Here is a 23,057-nt window from a genome sequence, read left to right on the forward strand (position 1 = left end):
TTTAATTAAAGCCCCTAAATTGCTTCCCCAGCTGTTCAGTGGGTTTTCCATGTTGGAATGTTCCAGATGGAGTGAGCAATGCTGATTCAATTACCCTCTTCCTGTTCCTCTCAGTGGAGGAGATGGGGGTGGGGTGGGGCTGGGGGCTCTTCAAAGCCCTGGGTGTCCGGGAGGGGCTTGGAGCCGTCTGGGGAGGTGGCTGCTTCAAACTTGGGGGTGCTTTTCCCCAAGTACTTCTAGCCATGGTTGGTACTGGTTCCAGTGGGGTGAGGACAGCGTTCTCCACTCTGAGCCTTATAGGCACTGGAGACCCCGAGCAGACCCTGAGGGCCTGAATGGCTCCTGTATCAGGCTGGAGACCCAGATCCAGCCTTCCCATTGACCCCAAAATCCTTTTCTGTCATACATCCTAATTCTAGATGGGGGGAGGAGCCCCTCAGTCCTGGCAACTTTTTTTTTTAATATTTATTTATTTGGCTGCATTGGCTCTTTAGTTGTGGTGTGTGAACTCTTAGTTGGGGCATGTGGGATCTAGTTCCCCGACCAGGGAACGAACCCGGGCCCCCTGCCTTGGGCACACGGAGTCTTAACCACTGAACCACCAGGGAGGTTCTAAGTGCTGGCAGCTTGACTTTCATCCTCTTGCCATCCATGGGGTCCCTTGTGCTCCTCCCCGGGGCTCTCTGGCTCTGAAGTTGCTTTCTCTCTTTCCTGCGTGTCTACATTATGCTCCCTGAGGAGAGGGACCACCTTCCAAAGTAACAGGAGAAGCACAGGGGTGGGGGCGGCAGGTGGCTCGAGTGGGAGGCAGACGGGAGGTCAGGAGACGGAGGGCTGGGTAAGGAAGCTGTGCCTGTGGAACAAGCCCTCCGTGGGTACAGAAGAGTGGAGAACAAGTGTGCAAATAAAACTTTGTACACCAGTGTTCGTGGCTGCTCTCTTCTCAAGAGCCAAAGGGTAGAATCAACTCGTGTCCACTGAGTGAAAGAATAAACAAACCATGGTCCATCCATAAGATGGAATACTATTTCACCATAAAATGACAAAGTAGTGACAAACCAACAACATTAGCACACTTGGAAAAACCTCAGTGAAGGAAGACAGTCACAAAGCGTCACGTATCTTATGATTGCAGGCATAGAAAGTTTCCAGAAGAGCAAGTCCATACACAGAGACAGGAAACAGATCAATGGTTTCTAGGGGCTCAGAGACTGGGGCGGGGCCTGGGGGTGAGCACTTAATGGGCGTGGTGGTGGCTGCACAACCCTGGCTCTGCTGTCGGGGAGGTGCCCTGTCCCCAGCCATGTGTCCCCTACCTGCGCCCCCAGCCCTCAGCTGAGATGGGGCCCTCCGCAGGTCTCTCTTCTCGAGCTGCTTGGTCCCCGAATGCTCAGCCCAGCTCTGCATTCCCAGGAGTCGCCTGGCCAGCCTAGGTTCCTCTCCCTGCCCCTTGGGCAGCAAGCTGTGGTGGGTGAGGGACTCACCTGCCTGTCTCCTGTCTCTCAGCTACACTGTCTGGTGCTGCCTGCCATCCAATGTCTGAAAAGCATGATTTTGCAGGGTTTTGTCCTGTTTTTCAGTTGTTTCAGGCAGAAGGGGAAATTCAGCCCCTGTTACTCTATCTCGGCCAGAAGCAGAGACCTTCACGTCAGAGAGAAAGAAGTGACTGTGTCATCCTGAAGAAAGAGACCAAACAGCCCTGGCTGGGCTCTGGACCTGCTGTCGCTGTGAATGGGACACGTCCCCTCCAAGGATCCCAGGATGGGCAGGGCTGACTCCCACGGACTTCCTGGGGCAAGTCTGACCACTCTGGCCCACGCTGGGACTGGCCGGAGGCGTGTGCCCACCACGGTGCCCACAGTCACTCACCCATCCCTCCTGCCTGCTCCGTCTGCATCTAAGACGCAAGGAGGGTCCTGACATCTAGAGGTGAAGGAGCCTTTGGGTCACGCTGCCCCTGTGGGGGGAGGGAGGAGGGGGATGTGGGCTCCCCGGGCCTCTGAGGGGCCAGCGTGCGCAGGCCTTGCCATCAGAGAGTCCAGCTCCAGGACGGACCCACGCAGACTGGCACCATGGGAGGTGGCTTCGAGTCCACACACCTTGTTACTCAGTTGCACTGAGCTGTGCGTGGCCCTTGACTGTCTCCACAGGCTCAGGGGGCCACTGAGGGCCTTGTGGGGCCAACACCACCTGGAAGTGGGGCGCAGTTCTGAGCAAGACATGCCCTGAAGAGGGGGCTGTCAGGTGGAGGGGCTCCAGGTTCTGGGAAGAGGGTCTTGGTGCTTCTTGTACAAGATGTGGGGGTGAGGGGCTGATGCTGGGTGGAAATGCACTGTCTAACACGCTGGGGGGCATGTCTGGCCCCCGTGGGCACGCTCTGCTCCTTAGAGTCTCAGGGACTACGGCACCTCTGGGGTCTCTGGTACTTCTGAAGGTCAGAGGGGTCTTCCCAACCTCGACGTGGCTCCAGAAACCGCCTGCAGGTTGCCGTTTCCTCTGACTTCCGTCTGGTTGTGGACATCTAGGACCTGCAATTAGATCCAGAGGTCCAGGCTGTGGACCAACTGTCTCAGATTGTGCCCTTGGGATTTTCATTCATGGAGGTGAATGGACTGGGTGATGACACAGAGAGGCCAATGCCATTAAAAGAACTTTTATTCATTTATTTATCTGTGGCCATGCTGTGCTGGCCTGTGGGATCCTATCTTCCCTGGTAAGGATGGAACCCCTGCAGTGGAAACATGGAGTCTTAACCACTGGACTGCTAGAGGAGTTCCATAAAATAATATTTTTATTACTTACATTTCCCAAGAGAGAAGGGGCATGCCGTGCCATGCCGGGCCACCTGGAGAAGCACTAGCGCTGGCCCAGGAGGAGGAAAGAGGCCAGGGAAGCTGAGATCACAGCCTTGGCTGGGGCTTCCCAGGCAAACACAGGATAAGGGGACAGCCCCGGATGGGTGAGTGTGTTCTCGCAGAGGGGCTGACCCTCTTTGTCTGGTCCCTGGCTTGGGTGACTTCGGCAGGGGGAGGGGGTTGATATTGGCGTGGTGGGAGGATTGGAAGTGGAGGGGTTTACGATGTGGGCTCTGGGTCCAGGGCAGATATAAACAGCTGTGGCTGGCAGGTTGGCCCTGAGATTAATGGTGCCATGCAGACAAGCATGGAATCTAAGAAAACACAGTCAGAACATCAGCCTGTGTCCTTTTGTGCCAGAGCTGTCCCTTTGCAGCCCTGGTCCCTTGCTAGACCCTGGACTACAGCCCTCATGCTGGGCTTTTGTCTTTGATGTGAACTGTGCTCTGGGACATTTTGGATCTTGGGCCGCTGGAGCCTTGGGCTGGGCATGTGTCTGAGACACAGTGTCCACTGGCCAGGCACAGCAGCTCCTCATAGCTCGTCCCACCCCACCGCACCCTGCTCCCCTCGGAGACTCTTTGGTCAGCTGCCAGGGCAAGGGTGGCAAGCTGGCTTGGGGAGGAGAGATTTGCTCAGAACACTGGGTGGGGTTTGAAGGTGGACATGCTGGTGCAAGCCCAGGACAGCTCCTGGAGGCTGGCCAGTGTGTCGGGGTCCGGAGGCAGGGCACCACCCTTTGGACGAGGGCTGCCCGGCTGTATCTCCTGACAGCTAAGGGCAGAGCCTGGCTCTGAAGGCCTGGCTCACTGGGGCTCTGTCCATGATGGCCATCAGGAAGACGCATGAAAGCCAAGGAAACCCTCCAGGCGCGTATGGACTGCAGACCACTGACCTCGGGCATTGTCTCTGACCCCAAGCCTGCTGCCCTGAGACGGTCAGCACTGAGGAGACTCCTCTAAACTGATCCCCGGCACAGGCACTGCCCAGCCAGCCAGGGCCGTCAGACAAGAGGCTGGGGTCCCTTCTCCTGCTCAGAGCCAAGCTCCAGGCTTTGAGGCCGAGGAATTCCTGCTTAATCTGAGCCACATTGCCTGTGCTTTCTTGGAAGAGCTGAACCAAAACAGCCAGTCAACCAAGACAGTTAATGCAAAACCGTTGCCAGGATGATTTCGTACACCAGGGCGCCGAGCAAGGGAGAGTGGGGTGCAGTCAGGCCGGGGAGAACAATCAGAGATCTTGTTCTCCAGTCTCTCCCTCCAAGGGAGCCCGGCGGCTCTGAGCACCCAAGGAAGAGCCTCTGACCCGACAGCCGCCTGTGAGTCAGAACCTATCACCGGCTTCTGTCTGCCCCGGGGGAGGATGGGTATCTGATGGAAAGCCTGATGGTATCTGATGGAGAGGAGCAACCGCTGCGGGGAAGTCTGCCTCCCGTGGGAGAGGGGGAAGGAGGGAATGGCTGTTGCAGCAGGCCGACCCCTCCATCAACCACGCAGATTCTGAGGTGGGGGAAGCCTCCGGAAGCGGTCTCCACTCTGGTGGAGAGTGGGTGGCGGGAGCCCTCTTAGGCAGGGATGTTTGCTGCCTTCGCCGCCGCTGGTCCTGTCGGGTGTGAAGTGGGGAGAGGCTCAAAGGCCAGGACAAGCCTTGCTGGGGGCCCAGAGCCCTGGGCAAGACCTGCAGGAAGCAGGAGGAGAAAATCCAGGATTCCCTTCATGCCTAGGGAGTTCCGAGAACTCCTTGTGGGGGTTCAGAAAGAGCCCCAAAGCTGGGAGATTAGAAAGAACGGGACAGAAGGAAAGGACGCAGGTGACCGCTTGCATTTCCTGGGCACTCGCTCTGCACCAGGAATTGGCAGTTGTGAGTACTGAGAATGTGTTGAAAGTACTGAGTGCACTGCCAGAGTCGGGCAGATGCTCAACTGGCCCTATTTTATTTACCAGGTAATTTTATAGCTGAGCAAACCAAGGCCAAGAAGGAACACGAGTTACCGGCAGCTGGCCGAGCACACACCCCAGGACCGTCTGCCTGTGGCTCAGGCCCTGGACGCCCGTGTTGTGGGGTGAGGCGTTCAAGTAGGTACCAGTTTGGAGAAGAGGGGGAAGCAGACCCTCAGGGCTGGTCCTTGGTGGACAGGCATGGTAGTCAGAATTCTGAGATGGCCCCCATGGTCTCCAGTCCTTGGTGTGCACGTCCTGTAAGACCCCCCTCCCCCTAAGCATGCACCTGATGGATGTCATCCTTGTGACTTACTTGCTACTCAGTTATCTTTGAGTTCATCACAAGGAAGAGCGTTCTGGTTGGGCCTCGCCCATTCAGGTGTGGTTCATCTGGGTGATAAACACTCTGTCGAACTAGACAGAGGTGACGGTTTGCACAATACTGTGAATGCATTGAAAGTGAAAGTGAAGTCGCTCAGTCGTGTCCAACTCTTTGCGACCCCATGGACTGTAGCCTACCAGGCTTCTCTGTCCATGGGATTTTCCAGGCAAGAATACTGGAGTGGGGTGCCATTTCCTTCTCCAGGAGATCTTCCCGACCCAGGGATTGAACCCCAGTTTCCCGCATTGTAGGCAGACGCTGTACCATCTCAGCCACCAGGGATGCCGCTGAATTGTTCCCTTTAAGATGATTAATTTTATGTTATGTGAATTTCATTGCAATAAAAACCAAATAAGGGACTACCCTGGTGGTCCAGTGGGATTCCCAGGTGGCACTACTTGTAAAGAACCCACCTTTGACCCCTGGGTTGGGAAGATGCCCTGGAGGAGGGTATGGCAACCCACTCTAGTACCCTCGCCTGGAGAATCTCATGGACAGAGGAGACTGGCGGCCTATGGTCCATGGGGTTATTAAGAGTCTGATATGACTGAAGCGACTTAGCATGCACACGCTGGCGGTCCAGTGGTTGAGACTCCACACTCCCAAAGCAGGGGGCCTAGGTTTGATCCCTGGTCAGGGAACTGTTAACAGACCTTGCATGCTGCAACTAAGACCTGGTGCAGCCCTCCCCACCCCCCAAATAAAACACCACAGTACAAAGGGAGTGGCTTAGCATTGGCTACCGAGATAAAGACCCCAGACCGGGTGACTTAAACAATGGACACATTTCTCAGCATTCCAGAGGCTGGAAGGCCAAGGCCAAGGTACCCACAGATCTGGTGTCTGGCCTGCAGACAGTCTCGGTGTCCTCACTTGTGGAGGGCAGAGGGAGCAGGCAACACTAGCATCTCTTCTCATAAGGGCACGATCCCACCCTCAAGACCTAGTTACCCCAAAGGCTCCACCTCCTAATACCATCACCTGGGGAGGTTAGGATTGCAACAGGAACTTTGTGGGGACACACAGTCCATAACAGTGGGTCTAGGAGGGAGTTACAGAAGAAATCAGAGAGAGTCCCCTTGCTGGCCTGGAAGAGAGCCAACAGTACATGGCAATGGGTCTGTGAAGGCCACCTGCAAAGGAGTTGCCTGCCTCCAGTGCTGAGGGTCCCAGCCGGCAGCCAGCAAGAAAACGGGGCCTCCATCTTACAGATGCAATGAAACATCAGCAGCCATGGAGCTTGGGAGGGGTGCCTGGATCTCAGGTGGCCCCTGCCCACCATCCTGGCTGATCCCAAGCTAAGCTCCAGGGGGCTAAGCTCCAGCGTGCCAAGCTCCACACTGGGCCAAGTTGCTAAATTTGTGGTCATTTGTTGGTCAGCATAGAAAACTTAACACGACAGAGTGGCCAGTGAGAAAGAAAGTTCTGGAAGAGAGGAGCAGGGCTCAGACGGGGTTCTGCCCTCACTTTCTGGACGACAAGGTGTGGGGGAGACTCTGGAAGCCACGGGGCCATGACTCATTTCTGCCCGGGGGCCCCCACGGGTGGGCAAACCCCACTTCAGGTCACCTATCCTACTCCCCCTCCCCAAAGGACTGGGAAGCCTGGCGCCACTCTGGGTGAGACCCCGTGGGGTACCGTCTGGTTTCTATTAAGTATCATAAGCTCACTTTTAATTCCCGCCAGAAGCAAGCATTTAGTCCCTGTCCTGTTGTAAACACAGATGCTCTGGGACATGGGTCCCTGGGTCACGGGGAAGATGTGCAGGTCTATTCCAAGTCCCCAGCTGCACCGCAGAGCCGCTGGGCTGGAGGACAGCTCCAGGAGTGGTAGGAGAGCCAGGGGTAGAAAATCCCGAACCTGATGCCAACACCCTGGGCTCCTGCCTGTGGCTGCATCAAGCCGGGGCTGGCGGACAGTGATGGGAGTGGCCTGTGTCCTCTCCAGGCAGCGGCTGGGAGGGGTTGTGTAAGGGTGTGTGTTGCCGCCGGGAACTTCCCTGGGGACCTTTCTAGTCCTGAGACATGCTTTGGCGTGCTTCAGGCAGACCTCACTCTTCGGTCGTCCAAGGGACTCCCCCTCACAATCCTCCCACAGCCCTGGACGTGAGCGGAGTGGGAAATCGAGACTTTTCCCAGAGGGAGGCTCCTGCCTCAGCAGACAGGAAAGCGAGGAGTCCCCAGGTGTTTCCCTGCCCAAGGGAGTCTGTGGTGGCTTGAATAGCATTCCCCCGAGTCCATGTCCACCCAGAGCCTGTGGCTGTGACCTTATTTAAAAATATGGTTGTTGCAGACGCAATTATTTAAGGATCTTGATATGAGAGCCTCCTGGGTCCATATGATTCATGTCCTTTTAAGTGGTGAGGACACAGAGAGACACCCAGAGAGGATGGCCATGTCGTGAGTGGGGCAGAGACAGCAGGGAGGCTGAGAAACCCCAAGAACGCCTGGTGACACCAGAGGCTGAAGACACAGCAAGGACTCCCCAGCCACCACCCCAGCCTCCAGAGGGAGCCCAGCCCCGCGACACCTGGGTTTCAGGCTTCCCGCCTCCTCGCAGGTAAGAGAATAGATCTCTATTATTTAAAAACATTTTTTTTTAATTTACTTACTTGGAGATTTCCCTGGTGGTGCAGTGGTTAGGAATCTGCCTGCCAACGCAGGAGACATGGGTTTGAGCCCTGGTCTGGGAAGATCCCACATGCCGTGGGGCAGCTAAGCCTGTGCACCGCAACCACTGAGACTGTGCTCTGGAGCCCGGGAACCACACGACGGAAACCTGGCACTCTGCACCTGGAGAAGCGGCTGCAATGAGAAGCCTGCACACTGCGGCTGGAGAGCGGCCCCCACAGCTCAAGAAGGTCTGGGTTGGGCAACCAAGAGCCAGTGCAGCCAAAAATAAATAAGTAAATAAATAAAAATTTTTAAAGTTATTTTATTTACTTATTTTGGCCATGCTATGCAGCATGTGGGATCTTAGCTGCCCGACCAGGGATTGAACCCGCACCCCCTGCAGTGGGAGCTCGGAGTCTTAACCTGGACCCCCAGGGAGGTCCCTGTCAGCTCTTTCTAACGCTGGGCTGGGGTTCTGCCTCACCCCTCCCCAGAGCCCCCTTGCTGACACAAAGACGCGGGCTTGGCCATCCTTGTCTAGGCCCGGTCGCAAGTCTCAATCACGGGCTCTCGCCTGCAGCCTCTGGGGCCCTCTTGCCTCGTACCAACCAAAGATGAGTCCTCGAGGGAAGAGCCATGTCTCATCCTGGCTCAGTGTGGGCCTGGCCCCGACTCCGTGTGTGCCCCGTGGACCCCCGACCTGTGTTTCCCTCCCATAAAGAGGGAAGAAAAAGGCCCAGGGGCAGGGAGCCCTGGGGAAGAAGGGTTCAGGGGGGCAGCTGCTGGTCAGCAACACAGCCACTGCCAGAAGGCCCCTCTCCGTGGGCTCCATGGACAGAGACCCTCAGAGCAGCCCCCTGGGTTGGACTTCCTCCCAAGAGCTGCTCACGTGGAAAGCCCTAAGGAAAGGGAGGCCCTCGTGGGGCTGCAGCAGCCCGGGTCTCTGTCCCGGTGACCGTCCATGCCTTGATGCCATCTTCCCTGTGGCTGCCCCACTGGCCTCTTCTCTCTCCTCCAGGGAAAGCCTGACTCCAGTCACCACAGCGGGCGGGTCTGCCTGCTTCCAGCCTGAAGCTTAGGGGAGACACCTTGGTGACCATGTGATTACTGGCACCGATGTCCTGATGACGATGGTGTGACCTTAACTGCTGGTTACTGGATTTTTCATGCCCATCATGGTGACATGGCTGACAGGCCCTCCACAGAATTTGCCTGTGGCCCCTCCTGCATTCACATCCTGACATGATTTGTGGGTGTGTCCCCTGCCTCGTGGGGCCGAGGGATGCCAGGAGAAGGAGGGTGACTCCAGCACCCCTCCCCCCATTCCAGAAAAAAAAAAAAAATCAAAGCCGAATCCCGCTCTGAGAGCTAGAGAGAGGCAAAGTTGTGTCTTGCCGGGGACCAGGTGTGGGCTTTTAAATCACACCCGAAGCCCCTCGAGTCGACTCTACTTCCTGTCTGCACAGTCTCTCTTGTTCTCTCTCTTTCCTTCTTTTGGAGGGGTGGGCAGGGAGTCCCTGCCTCTCAGCTCCACATTCATGTGGCTTTGAATCAAGAAGACAAGCACAGATCTGTCTGGCTTCCTCTTAGAGGGTCTGGTTCCCTGAAGCCCCCTCAGTCCGAACGGCAGGTGGAGAAGCCGAGGACAGGGGCGCAGGGTCACATGTCTGACCTGATGGGCAGGGCACCTCCTTGCCCTGGAGGAAGCGCAGGGCACAGACTGACCTCGTGCTCTGTCGTGGGTGCAGATGGGGGGAGTGGCACCGAGTCTCGGGGAGTGAACGCACGCCTCTTCCCCGCTGTGCGCTGATTTTCCAGGACTTTGTAGCTGCCTTGCCGCCAGTGCTCCTGAGCCCTTGTTTCACATGTGTCTTGGCCCTCAGGGCCTCTGGACCCTGCTCCTCTCTCCTAGGGCCAGGGAAAGGAAAAAGAAACTATCTGACTCTTCGAGACCCCATGGACTATAGCCTGCCAGGCTCCTCTGTCCATGGGATTCTCCAGGTAAGAATACTGGGGTGGGTAGTCCTTTCCCTCTCCAGGGATCTTCCCAACCCAGGGATCGAACTCGGGTCTCCTGTATTGCTGACAAATTCTTTACCATCTGAGCTGCCAGGGAAGGACTTTTTACTCTAACCCTGCCAGGGAGAGCTCCTGGAGAGAGGCGACTGACTGGACAGTGGCCATATCAACAGGGTCTGCCAGGGCCAAGGCAGGCCCTCCCGCTGGTGCCAGTGCCCGGGACCCCCTGCCCGCCCTCTGCTCTGCGTCTCTGCATCTCAGTGCGGAGGGGGTTTCAGTCATCTTGGGGCAGGTGGACCGTGGCTCGCGCACAGCACAGCACGGCTCTGCTTGGTCATCAGTATGGAGGGCAGAAGGACGAGGCAGGACCAGGGGGCAAAGGGAAGACAGTCATTCTGGGCGGTGTCCCGGGCCACCAGACAGGATGGGAGACTCTAGACACCCCGTACTCCCACCCACCCCGGCCTAGCTGCTTCAGCTGCAGCTTGGATATACCCGAGGAGGCCTTGTTGGCTGTTGTTTTCACAGAGAACCTTGATTTTGATCATTCCTTAAGCATGTGCCAGGGGTGAACCACATACCAGGCCATGTGCCAGGCTCTGGAGGTGCCTTTTGAGCAGAAGCAGCCCCGGCCTGGCAGAGGACGGGATCTGTCTGTTAGGCAGACAGACGATAAACAGTCACCCCGGCATCCACAGTCCAAAGTGCCAGGAAGCAGGGACTGGAGGCGGGGGTGTGTGGTCCTCTCAGCTGTCCCTGCATCCTGTGAGGATGTCCCCTCCAGGGTGAAGCCTCCGCAGATGGGATTCAGTTAAGGAGCAGGGAGTGACCTGTGGCCCAGTGTTGTCAATGGGGTCTTAAGAGAAGGAGCCAGGAGGGTCAGAGTGAGAGGAGGGGTGAGGGCGGAAGCTAAGGTCTGACTGCTGCAAGGAAGGGGCCTAGAGTCAAGGGACACAGGGACTCACGAAGCCAGAAAGTGGAGGGAATGGATTCTCCTCTAGAGTCCTCAGCAAGAACCAGCCCTGTGGACACTTCGATTTTAGACTTCTGTCCTCCAAAACCATAAGAGAAATATGCATTTGTTATAGCAGCTGCATGCTGCATGCTCAGTCACTTCAGTCGTGTCCAACTCTTTGAGACCCCATGGACTGTAGCCCACCAGGCTCCTCTGTCCAGAGAATTCTCCCATTCTCTGGAGTGGGTTGCCGTGCCCTCCTCCAGGGGATCTTCCTGCTAGCAAGAGGAAGCAAATATTAATATAAGGACTCAGTGATGTTCCCCTGAGAGGTGATTTTTCGGGTTGAGACCTAAGAAATGAGAGGAGTAATGGGCAGAAAGCAGACGTGGGGTTTTCTGGCCGAGGGAACGGCATGTGCGAAGGTCCTGAGCTGAGACTCTTAGGACAGCAGTTCTCAAACTTTCTGGTTTCAGACTCCTTTTTTTTCCATTAAAAAAAATCTATTCATTTTTTTTCAAGACTCCTTTTGCACTCTTAAGAATTATTGAATCCCTGGTCGGGGAGCTAAGATCCTACATGCCTTGCAGCCAAAAAATCAAAACATAAAACAGAAGCGATATTGTAACAAATTTAATAAAGACTAAAAATGGTCTACATAAAAAAAAATCTTCAAAAAAAATTGAAGACCCCAAAGGGCTTTTGTTCATGTGTGGAGTAAAACCAGGGCTGGTTAGGTAATTTCTGGAGCCTGGTGCAAAATGAAAATGTGGGATCCTTTTTTGTTTTTTTCAAAAGTAGGAATAAAGTGCCATTAAAGGTACTAAAATATTTAGAAAGCTTTCCCTTCTTTTCCACAATCTCTTTCTCTCAGGCTCATACGCATGTACTCAAAAGTGTCATGGTGATTTTATTTGCTGTTTAATGTCATTCTAAGTAAAGAAAAAAATTAAAATTTAAACATTAGGATGACTTTTACCATCTGTCTTTGTATCCTGCAGTGAACTGGTATGCAGAATCACTGAAATTAGATTTGTGTTGTTCAGCTTGTCCCCAGAGGGAGCCTGGAGCAGGTCAGACACAAAGGCTGGGCAGGATCAGGAGTCTGGAAGGAGCAAGAGGCGTAGGGCTGGCCCAAGGCAACACTTCCTGGGTCAAGGACCCTCACAGGGTCCCCTACACCCCACCCTGATGGGTCTCTCCAGCTGAGGTAGGAGATTCCTCTGCTGTGGACAGATACTCCAAAAGAACAGGAACAAGAGAGGAGCTGAGCCCTGCCCAGGTAAAAGATTGCTGTTGTTCAGTCGCTCAGTCATGTCCGACTCTTTGCTACCCCATGGACTGCAGCATGCCAGGCTTCCCTGTCCTTCACCATCTCCCGGAGTTTGCTCAAACTCACGTCTGTTGATTCAGTGATGCCATCCAACCACCTCATCCTCTGTTGTCCCCTCTTCCTGCCTTCAATCTTTCCCAGCATCAGGGTCTTATCCAATGAGTCAGTTCTTCGCATCAGTTGGCCAAAGTATTGGAGCTTCAGCCTCAGCATCAGTCCTTCCAGTGAATATTCAGGACTGATCTCCTTTAGGATGGACTGGTTTGATGTCCTTGCCATCCAAGGGACTCTCAAGAGTCTTCTCCAATACCACAGTTCAAAAGCAACAATTCTTCAGCACTCAGCTTTTTTTATGGTCCAACTCTCACATCCACACATGACTACTGGAAAAACCAGATAACAGGTAGAGACCACATAGTCCTCCTTGAAGTCAAGGAGACCTTCCCAACTACACATGAGCAGAAAGGCTCCATGTAGATAGTACTCAGTGTCCAGCTCTTTTTGGCCCCGTGGACTGTAGCCCACCAGGCTCCTCTGTCCATGGAATTCTCTGAGCAAGAATCTGGAGTGGATTGCCATTTCCTCCTCCAGGGGATCTTCTCACCCCAGGGATCAAACTCATGTCTCCTGCATCTCCTGCATTGGCAGGCAGGTTCTTTACCACTGAGCCTCCTAGGAAGCCCAGAAAGGCTCCTCGGAGGTCAGAAGGGAGGAGGTGCTGCCTCATGGTAAGTGATACCAACCAGAGTCACTAGCTGGACCAGTGCATAAACTGAGGCTGCAGCAGCTTCTCTGCAAAACCCCAGGGTGTGGAGCTCAGTGGGACCATATGTCTCTTCCCCTCTCATCTGAATGCTTCCACTGACTTCCTTTCCTAAATTGTATTCACCTGTGCAAATATTTGTGGTTGGCCCAGCCTACCTCCCGGTCCTTCCTGGCTGCCCTCGGTGGCTGCCTGAGTCGAGCTGCGCTCTGGAGGGCAGCATGTTTCACAAACACTGCCCGTTCAGGTCTTTGCCTCTCCCCAGGGACATGCACCATTTATTTCTGCCTACAAAGCGTGCACACACAGGTCCTACTTTAAAAGCGGTCAAGAACAATACAGCTGTGCAATCATGGAGCTATTGCAGTTGGAAGCTGCAATTCATGGTCAGTCAGGAGAACATGTGGGCTTCCCCGATGGCCCAGTGGTAAAGAACCTGCCTGCCAATTCAGGAGACGCAGGAGACCTGGGTTCGATCCCAGGGTAGGGAAGATCCCTTGGTGGAGAAAATGGCAACCCACTCCAGGATTCTTGCCTAGAAAAGCCCATGACAGAGGAGCCTGGCGGGCTACAGTCCATGGGGTCACAAGAGTTGGTCAGGACTTAGCGGCTGAACACACACACATGACAATGCCTCCATTTGCTAGCCAAGAGCTCCCAGGCACTCAGTCACCTGCCAGTTTGACTCCGTGTTCTCTCTGTGATGCTGCTCACTTGCTTCTAGGGTTCAGACCCCAGAAAAATGGCAGAGCACACCACCATACGTGGGATTCCCCAAGCTCTCCCAGACTGAAGATGCTTAACCCTTCCTGCCCTGGAAGTTAACTGCACTGGAACCTGGTTCAGTGGAGATAAAATATTTTATCTGTTGTTTGTAGGTGCCTGTGCTGGGCGGAGAGTCCCGGGCTCTGGGGTTTGTCTCCCCAGCTCTGATCCCAGGCTACAGGCAGCTCATCCATGTGCACCTTGGATGCTCAGACAGAAAAATCAATGGTTTTGCTCTGCTGACAAAAATGCTCCTGACAACTCAAATGTAGGAGACCATTAAAATACCACAGACACAATTATTTACTATGAAGATGTAGCTATTGATTTAACAGTTATAAGAATGAAATGCAGGAAAACAAGAGACAGCTGGAGGTAGCAGACTTTCCCCAGGGGTGGCCCCGGGGGTGTGGCAGCTTAGGTGGGGGAGAGTTGAGCTTTTTTTTTTTTTACATTTGAAAAACTTTTTATTATGAACTAATTTCAGACTTACAGAAGACTTGCAGAGATTACTCAGGGGGTTCCCATGTCATCTGCCACCCAGCTTTTTCCTCCTGATGTTGACATCTTGTTTGACTGAGTACAATGACCAAGAAACCATTATGGACATCGCACATGTCAGTGGCTATGGACTGTGTTCAAATGTCATCAGCTTTGCTCCTAATGTCCTTTCTCTGTCCCAGGGCTCCACGTTGCTTTTAATTGTCATGTCTCCTTCTCTGGTCGGTGACAGTTTTGCAGTCTCTCCTTTCCCTTTGTGACCTTGATCTTTTTTTTTTTTTTAATTTACTTATTTTATTTTTGGCTGTGTTGAGTCTTAGTTGCGGCATGTGGAATCTTCCTTGCGGGGCAAGGGCTTCTCTTTAGTTGAGGTACGCAGGCTCAGTAGTTGAGGCACTTAGGCTTAGTTGCCCCAAGGCATGCGGGATCTTAGTTCCCAGTGTCTTGCGCTGGAAAAGTGAAAGTGAAACTGAGAGTCACTCAGTCAAGTCCGACTCTGAGACGCCATGGACTGTAGCCCACCACGCTCTCCTCTATCTAAGGGATTCTCCAGGCAAGACTACTGGAGTGGGTTGCCACGCCCTCTTCCAGGGGATCTTCCCGACCTAGGGATCAAACCTGCATTTCTTACATCTGCTGCATTGGAAGGTGGGTTTTTAATCACTGGACTACCAGGGCAGTTGTGTGACCTTGATCCTTTTAAAGAACAGTGTTCTTAGGTTTTGTAACAAGTCCCTCAAGTTGGTTTTGTCCAATGCACTCTCACGGTTGGATAGAAGTTCTGGATTTAGGTTAAGAATTTCTCAGGGGAGGTGATCTTTAGGGTATCCCTTCATGGGCTCCTTGGGTCTTGTTCCGGGCACTGTGAACCTTTGTCCCCTAGTTAAGGTGGTCTCTGCCCCATAAAGTGACTATTTCTCCCTCGGCAATGAATATAAATTGAGGGAGGTACCTTGGAATCATACACTTATTTTGTTTCTCACACTTTTACCCACTCATGGTAGCGATGCACTGAGCGTTCGGTTCGAATTCCAGACATTCTCTGAACATCCTTTCCCTGTCCTCTGCAGAATTAAACTCAAGCTTCCAAAGGTCTGCAGACGAAGTCTGTCTAAAGTCCATTATGCGTTTAGACCTGCAGACCCAGGAAAACTGTCACCAAGTGGGCATATCAAGGTGACACAATTACACAGGCGGTTCGAACAGGCCACTCTATCCCCTGCTCCCAGGAGAGAAATGACCTGCAGGCTCTGCCCCCGTCTTAGGTTCTGGTCACAAGCGTGACTTTAGGGCTAGATCAAAAGGCGCCTGCGTTTTCAAGCCCATGTCGCTGCCACCAGCATGTCATTTTTGTCAAGGAATGTGTGCAATTAAGGAAGGCAGCGGGGCTGGCTGGGAAACCAATTACAACAAGCACGTCAGGTGTCGATAGCGCAGCCCCAACACAGCCCTGTTGATGGACGCCAATCACCCTCTGCACCGGCCTGCCAGCCTATTGTTGACACTTTTGGGGACCACCGTATAACGTCAGTTTCCGTGCCTCTCCAGGCGTGCTCACATAGCGTATGCCTCTGCCATCCCTTGGGTCATGTATGCAGAGAACCAAGAAGGTGCTTCTTTTCATTTTATTTATTCATTTGTTTTAGGCTGTGCTGGGTCTTTGTTGCTGTGCGAGCTTTTCTCTAGTTGCCGAGAGGAGGGGCTACTCTTCAGTCGGAGAGGGCGTCTCCTCTTGTGGAGCCCGTGCCTAGAGCACCGGCTCAGCAGTTGTGGGGGACCAGCTTAGTTGTCCTGTGGCGTATGGATTCTTCCTGGTCTAGGGATTGAACCCGTGTCCTATGCACTGGCAGGCAGATTTCTTAACCACTGGGCCACCAGGGAAGTCCCAAGAGGGTACTTATTGCTGCCAACGTTGGCTTTGTTCTTGGATGTCAGGCTTTAAAAAAGCATATAAAGAAAGAACTCCCTGCGCAGAGCCTGTTGAAGGGATGGCCCTCACCGACCTCCTGGGCAGGAATGGCTCTTCCTGCCTCTCATTCCCGGTGGGTGAAGGTCTGTGGGCTGCCAGCCACCTTCAGAGATGGGCCCCTCACACCAGAGCCTTCCAAGGTGGGCCACTCTGCAGCCGGATGGACTGCACCCAGCTCCTGGGGTTCTCCCTTCCAGTGGCTGGGTTCTGTCCGCCAAGTTCTCATGGGACAGGGCCCCACGGCAGTGACCTGAGGGCAGGGGTCATGCGTCCATCTTCCATCCCAGGGCCCCTCCCAGGGTCTGACCCCAAGTCTGTGCTCAGGAAACCTCTGCAGAGGCGAGTCACCGGAGAGTCTCGGTAGAGACGAAGCCCGAAGCCTCTGGAACCCCTGGGATATTCCCCAGGAGATAGCCCCGCTTGCTGGGCACTTGATGCGGTGAGGGGGCAATGGGCAGCAGCGCTTGTCACGTCCTGTGTCAGTTAAGCGTCTGGCTGGGTGCTGCCCTGGGAGGGTCGGGAGTGGGGCGATCCTGTGGGGGGACCTGTGGGCAGGAGGATGGCGAGGGCGTGTGTGGTTCTCCCTGCAGATGCAAAGCTGCTACTCAGGGATGAAGAAGCTTGCGTCTCATGAGAGCAGATCTCAGACCCGCTTCCGGGGCTTTCAGCTGAGGGGCTGGGACGTTCTTTTTTAATTTGGTGTGTTTGCTGGTGGAGGTGGTAGTGTCTGGGATGCAACTGTGTCCCTGGCCCCCAGGGGATGACAGGATCCAAGGCAGAGCGGGCTTGCTGATCAAACCAACACATGGGACAAGCAGGAGATGGGTGACCAGGTGGGCTCCAGGCAGAGCCTACTAACGGCGTCCAGAAGGAGGCCCACCCCAAACCTTGGTGCTGGCAGGAGCTCACAGGCCACATCGAGGGTCGTGCATGCCAGAGGCTGCTCACACTGTGACATTCCTTCTCAGACCCAGTTGTTGTTCAGTCGCTCAGTCATGTCCGACTCTTTGTGACCCCGTGGACTGCAGCACGCCAGGCCTCCCTGTCCTTCACTATGTCCCCGAGTTTGCTCAAACTCATGTCCATTGAGTCAGTGATGCCATCCAACCATCTCATCCTCTGTCATCCAGTTCTCCTGCCCTCAATCTTTCCCAGCATCAGTATCTTTTCCAATGAGTTAGCTCACAGTTTGCTTTGCCGGAAGTCTCTGTAAGGACTCTGGGGTTGGACTTTCAAAAGCTTCTATTTCCTGAGATATGAAAACCAAGTCCAAGAAGCTCTCTCCATTGCAATTCATCCACAGACTCTATACATTTGGGCAAATTCCTCTCTACATTAAGGGCTGTCCTGAATGCCCTTCCTTACCCACTAGGCCTCATACAGGGGCTGTTTTCCTGGGATGAATTTATGGGTAAAACCAACTTTTCTTCCTTAAAGTGGTTGGTCTTATCTGATTCAGTGATCATCATCTCTACCATGACCCTCCAACCCAGCCTTGGGTGTACAAAAATGTATCCAATTATATCCTGGTAAAAGATTCTTATTGAACCTGTGCAATGAAATATCTCATGAAAAGTAAAGAGTTTCTGAATTCAGTGAAAATCATATGTCATTTTTAAAAGTTTCATTTTGGCTTATGAAAGCAGAGTTTGCTGAAATCCTGTGGATTTCAAATTGTTTAAGAAGAGAAAGGGGCTTGGTGGTAAAGAATCCACCTGTCAATGCAGGAGATGCTGGAACTGCAGGTTTGATCCCTGGGCTGGGAAGGTCTCCTTGAGGAGGAAATGGCTATTCACTCTGGTATTCTTGCCTGGAGAATCCCATGGCCATAGGAGCCTGGTGGGCTACAGTCCATGGGGATCACAGAGTGGGACAGGACTGAGTGATTGAGATTGTGTGCAAGAAAAGTCTGCCTTATATACCCAGAAAATGGAATATTAGAACTACACCAACCATATTCCAAACAAGTAATTGTAATAACACTTCCCTCTAAGTTGTTTTCTTTCTTTTTTTTTATTTTTTAATGTATTTAATTTTATTTTTAAGTTGTTTTCCTGTGTGATTGATTCTTGTTCTGCTGGACCTGGGGTCTCACGAAGCCTTTATGATTCTCCAGTAAGAGAGTCTGGAAATCCTGCCTCAGTCAGTATCATCTGAAAGCTGCTTTAGTGGCCTCAGCTCCAAACTATTCTCAAGAGGTCATTCTGTGAAGCATCGATAATTTCAAACAAGCTGCTACGGTCCTTTTTCCGGAAGATTCTTCCTTATTGAAGGCACAAGCTCTGGTCCATAGCTTACAGGAAGACATCCATGCAAGCATCAGAGTAAAACAAAAACTATCTGTGGACACCGAGACTGGGTGACTCTGGTTAATTTATTAATGATAATTTTCAAATCTGAAAGGTCTGATGAGAGTTCATAATAAGAATAAATGCAACTGCCGAGGAAATCTGATTGGCTCTGGGGCATGCAAAGCAAGATCATAAAACCATTCCAAAAAAATTTTTTAAGACAAAATGTCTCTAAGCCTAATGACTAAGCCTGTTTTCAAAGAAGACATTGAATATTACTTCTTATTTATAAAAGTGAATGGACATAAATTTTGTAAATGAAAAAACATCTCAAGACAGAACATATAGTCATCCTTAGACATAATTTTTTTTTTTAAACAAGCAACATCAAGCGGAGAGATTCAGTAAGTCTGGAGGGGATGTCTGCAAGAGTGAGTGCTCAGTCACTCAGTTGTGTCTGACTCTTTGCAACCTTATGGACTGTAGCCCCCCAGACTCCTCTGTCCATGGGATTCTCCAGGCAAGAATACTGGAGTGGGTTGCCACGCCTTCCTCCAGGGGATCTTCCCAACCCAGGGATTGAACCCATGTCTCTTAAGTCTTCTGCATAGGCAAATGGGGTCTTTACCATGAGTGCCATCTAGGAAGCCTGAGAAGACATTTATATTCTTATAAAACTTTGTGAGTAGCTCACATGCGTATCACCTGTTGGGAATCTCTGGCCCATTGAAGATGCTAAATTCAAATGGGAGAAGTTAGGTTGAGGCCATGTCAATTTTCTAAATGGTAACCAAGCTTGTGACTGCTGACTCAATTCTCTTGTTGACAAACACAGGCAAAGTACACCTGGGATGCTGATAAATCAGGACATGTGACAGAATTATTTCACAAGAGTTCTGGTCAATATTTTCACTCATGTTAGTTAGCGTCTATTATGAAAAGCATGCGCATGAATAAGGATCCACGGAGGCTCCCACACAGCGCACCATTCCTGAAATAGGTGACTACCATTTGCCTTTGCAGAATGCGCGTGCTGTGAGCTAAGGATCTCTTCTGATTCTGCACCTCTTCCCATGAAACTCTGGATGCTAGTAACATAAGAAACAAACCTATTTCTAGCACCATTTTTTAAATTTTTGGCCGCAGCCCATGACTTGCAGGATCTCAGTTGCCTGACCAGGGATTGAACCCCAGGCAGGCCACCGCCCGAATCCTAATCACTGACTGCCAGGGAATTTCCTGCAGGAGACCAAGTCTTGAAGACTTGTCTTCACAGCTCATCCGTGTTGAAGCATGTATCAGAGCTTTATTCCTTTCTAAGGCTGAATCATCTTCACCGAGGTGAGCTTTCACCTGGGACTTTCCCCCAGTTTGGTGAGCCAATCAGATGCTGTTAAAACTTGATAAATGTTGGAGGTAACACATACCTGGAGCTTAGTTCTTAAGACACAGATATGGTTGCAACTGTAGACATTCCGGGTTGGTTGGTCTGGGGTGTGGCCTGGAGAGCAGATGATTTCCAAGCTCCCAGGTTGTGAATGGCTGCCCTGGGGTTTGCTTCTGAGAATCCCTGAGGGCAGGAAGCAGGAATCAGGGAAGGCTCCCTGGAGGAGGCAATATCTAAGCTCCCCAAAGAAGGGAGACCTGAGGGAAGCCATGGGATAAAAAACAGCATGGAGGGTGGGAAAGAAGAAGCCTGAGGTCTCCGGATGGCAGTTGATATCTTTTGGGTGCAAGTGAGGAAAACAGCAGTCCAAACAGGTTTGCACACAGGGAGTTTACCGCTATCAGCCTCAGCCTTACTCAGAAGCTGGTTAGAAACAGGACCTCGGCCCCACCTGGCTCCCCTGGGATGCGGGTCTTCCGGTTAACAAGAGCCCCAGGTGGTGATGTCTCTAAACCTGGAGGTTTGAGATGCATGACTTCAGAAGACAGAAAACTGAAACCTGAAACAATATTCTGGCTGGTGGTTTAGTCACTAAGTCGTATCTGACTCTCGCGACCCCTTGGACTGCAGTCCACTGGGCTCCTCTGTCCATGGGATTTCCCAGGCAAGAATCCTGGAGTGGGTTGCCATCTCCTCCTCCAGGGGATCTTTCTGACCCAGGGATTGAATTTGCATCTTCCTGTGTCTTCTGCACTGCAGGTGGATTCTTTACAGACTGAGCCAACCAGGAAAGACTAAAAGAGTGTTTTTGTTTTTTCTACAAGCTTTTGATTTCAAGCCTTTGCATAAAAGTGCTGGAATGCTACTTTCCTGGATCCAAGGAGCACATGAATGGCACACTGTCACACGTGGGCCCTCGGAAACTCAAGGAGGGACCAGGGCTCACGCCCGGATTTCCTTAGGTTTATCCTCCAATCATGGCTTCCCAGGTGGCACAGGTGGAAAAGAACCTGCTGTTAATGCAGGAGACAGAAGAGATGTGGGTTTGATCCCTGGGTCGGGAAGATCCCCTGGAGGAGGGCATGGCAACCCACTCCAGTATTGCCTGGGGAATCCTATGGGCAGAGGAGCCTGGCGGGCTACAGTCCACAGAGTCACAAAGAGTTGGACACAACTGAAGCGACTTAGCGTGCAGGTGAATTTGCAAATATGGAATCTGCCAGTAATGAGAACGGACCGCCTGTACTTCCGGGAAAACATGTTTTTTATCATCGTGGATTTCAGCTGAGAAGTAAGTCCGGAATTTGAAAGTTGAATAATTTTGAAAGGCTGATTCCTCTTTCTTTTAGTTGGATGATCTGGGAAAATAAATGCCAGCCAATGGGGAACAGTGCCAATCATACCTGTCACTCTTGCCGATGCTGCTCCCTAACTGGGGGCAGTTCAGTCCACCACACCCACTCAATGGACAGCCCCCCTCCACTGGCTTACCCCCATCTAGAGACCCTCAGAGATCAGAACAGTGCCAGGCAGTGGGAAGGCTCCAAACAGCGTGTGACACATGGATGAATTTATGAGACAACCTGTCCACAAGGGTATCGGTTTTCCTACTATCGGAAAAAACTCCCACAAAAGAACTTTTTAAAAGACTAGGACAAAAGGAAGAAAGAAGAAATGCCTCACAGCCCCCTGGCCTTGTCGACTGCAGCCCTCGAGCAGAATGGACCACATTGAGCCTCACCAGCCTTTCTCTGAAAGCCAGCATCCAAGGGACCGGAAGGTAGCTCACCCTAAAATCTGATAAAAGAATCTACTACTCAAAATGGCACATTTAGGTGCACAGCCTTGAAAGGAAACACAAGCCAGATGTTCCCAAGGTACCCTGGAATGATTTTGTTATCTCAAGGAGACAGTAATGTTTATGAGGAGTGATAGGATAAGACAGCCGAAGATTTTCTGTCCTTCAAATGTTTATAATCACTCCCAAGCATCCCGTTGCTCCGCTCAAAGTCGTCAGCAACAAGAGCAGGAATAGATGCAGACTCTCTGAAGGAACTCCATGCAACACGCCCCTCCCCTGCAGCCAGGAAAACCGAGACCGTCAACCCACCTGGACCATCAGTGAGGGTGCAGATTCCCATGCAGGGACCCACTGATAATGAAGAAAAAGACCCCTCGATGGCTGGGTTGAATTCCTCCAGAATTCAGCTCCATCTACCTGTCACAAAAAATCCGAATTTGTGTATTTCAGAAGACTCTGCAGGATTTCTTTCCAGCAAACACTTGGAAAATCAGAGTGATTAAAAAGCGTCTGCTGGACTTCTCCAGTGGTTCAATGGTTAAGAATCCGCCTGCCAATGCAGAAGACATGGGTTTGATCCCTGGTCCAGGAAGATCCCACGTGCTGAGTGCAGGTAAAGGAACCACATGCACGAAAAGGGACTAAGCCTGTGCACCACAACTGCTGAGCCCATGTGCAGCCCCTGTGCCAAAACTACTGAAGCCCGCTCACCCTAGAGCCTGTGCTCAGCGGCAGGAGAAGCCACTGCAATGAGAAGCCCGAGCACCTAGACAGTAGTTCCCGCTCATCCCAACTAGAGAAAGCCCACGTGCAGCAACCCAGAGCAGCCATAAGTAAATAAACAAAATTTTTTAAAAAGCACCTACTGCAGACATTTTTATCAGCTGTGATGAGGGCAACCAGTGCAAAAGATTCCTAAGGAGCAGCATCTATGAGACAAACATAGTCTTAAAGGACAGACCTCAGAACTTCCCCCATACCTATCCCCCATCACTAAGCAGGTCAGACTCATTCTGATGGTGGTGGTTACACAATTGAGGGATACAAACGTGTGTCATTTGTTTCGGGAGGAGTCCCATTCCCTGTTCTCATTCTGGTTCCTTTACCTGCATCTCTTCCACAGATCCCTGGCCAGGGGGTGGGCATCCTGGATCCATGAGAGAGGGCACTTAGGGAAAAGATGGAGATATTTTAGGAAACAATACCCAGTATTTATCGAAGTCTGCGAGGAAATTGCAACCTGTGGGGTTGAGGCAAATGATGGACACACTATCTTCTGCTATATGTGAGTAGCTCTAGTTTACACACCTTTAGATTGCCTTTGGGAACCTCAGATCGGAGGCCAGGCAGCTGGATTTCATTGATACTTCTTCCTACGGCCACAGCCTGGCCCAGCAACACGGTGCACACAACGCTTTGACTTTCAGACCATAAAGGGAGGGTCTTTCACAGGGAAGCTGTCTCAGATACAGTCTGTGTGTTCT

At 52.2% G+C, this 23,057-nt stretch overlaps 1 long non-coding RNA gene across 1 annotated transcript; it reads left to right on the top strand.

The window, feature by feature from the left end:
• Positions 1 to 2,826: 2,826 nt before the first annotated feature.
• Positions 2,827 to 8,109, top strand: LOC147345666 (uncharacterized). Its single transcript, XR_015154900.1, has 4 exons — positions 2,827 to 2,959; positions 4,799 to 4,930; positions 7,535 to 7,736; positions 7,840 to 8,109. It is a non-coding gene; the product is annotated as an uncharacterized LOC147345666 (long non-coding RNA).
• The last annotated feature ends 14,948 nt before the right edge of the window (positions 8,110 to 23,057 follow it).

This window comes from Bos grunniens, chromosome 25, assembly GCF_055505025.1.
Source record: "Bos grunniens cultivar Pamir isolate PY7600 chromosome 25, Bosgru_T2T1.0, whole genome shotgun sequence".
NCBI lineage: Eukaryota > Metazoa > Chordata > Mammalia > Artiodactyla > Bovidae > Bos > Bos grunniens.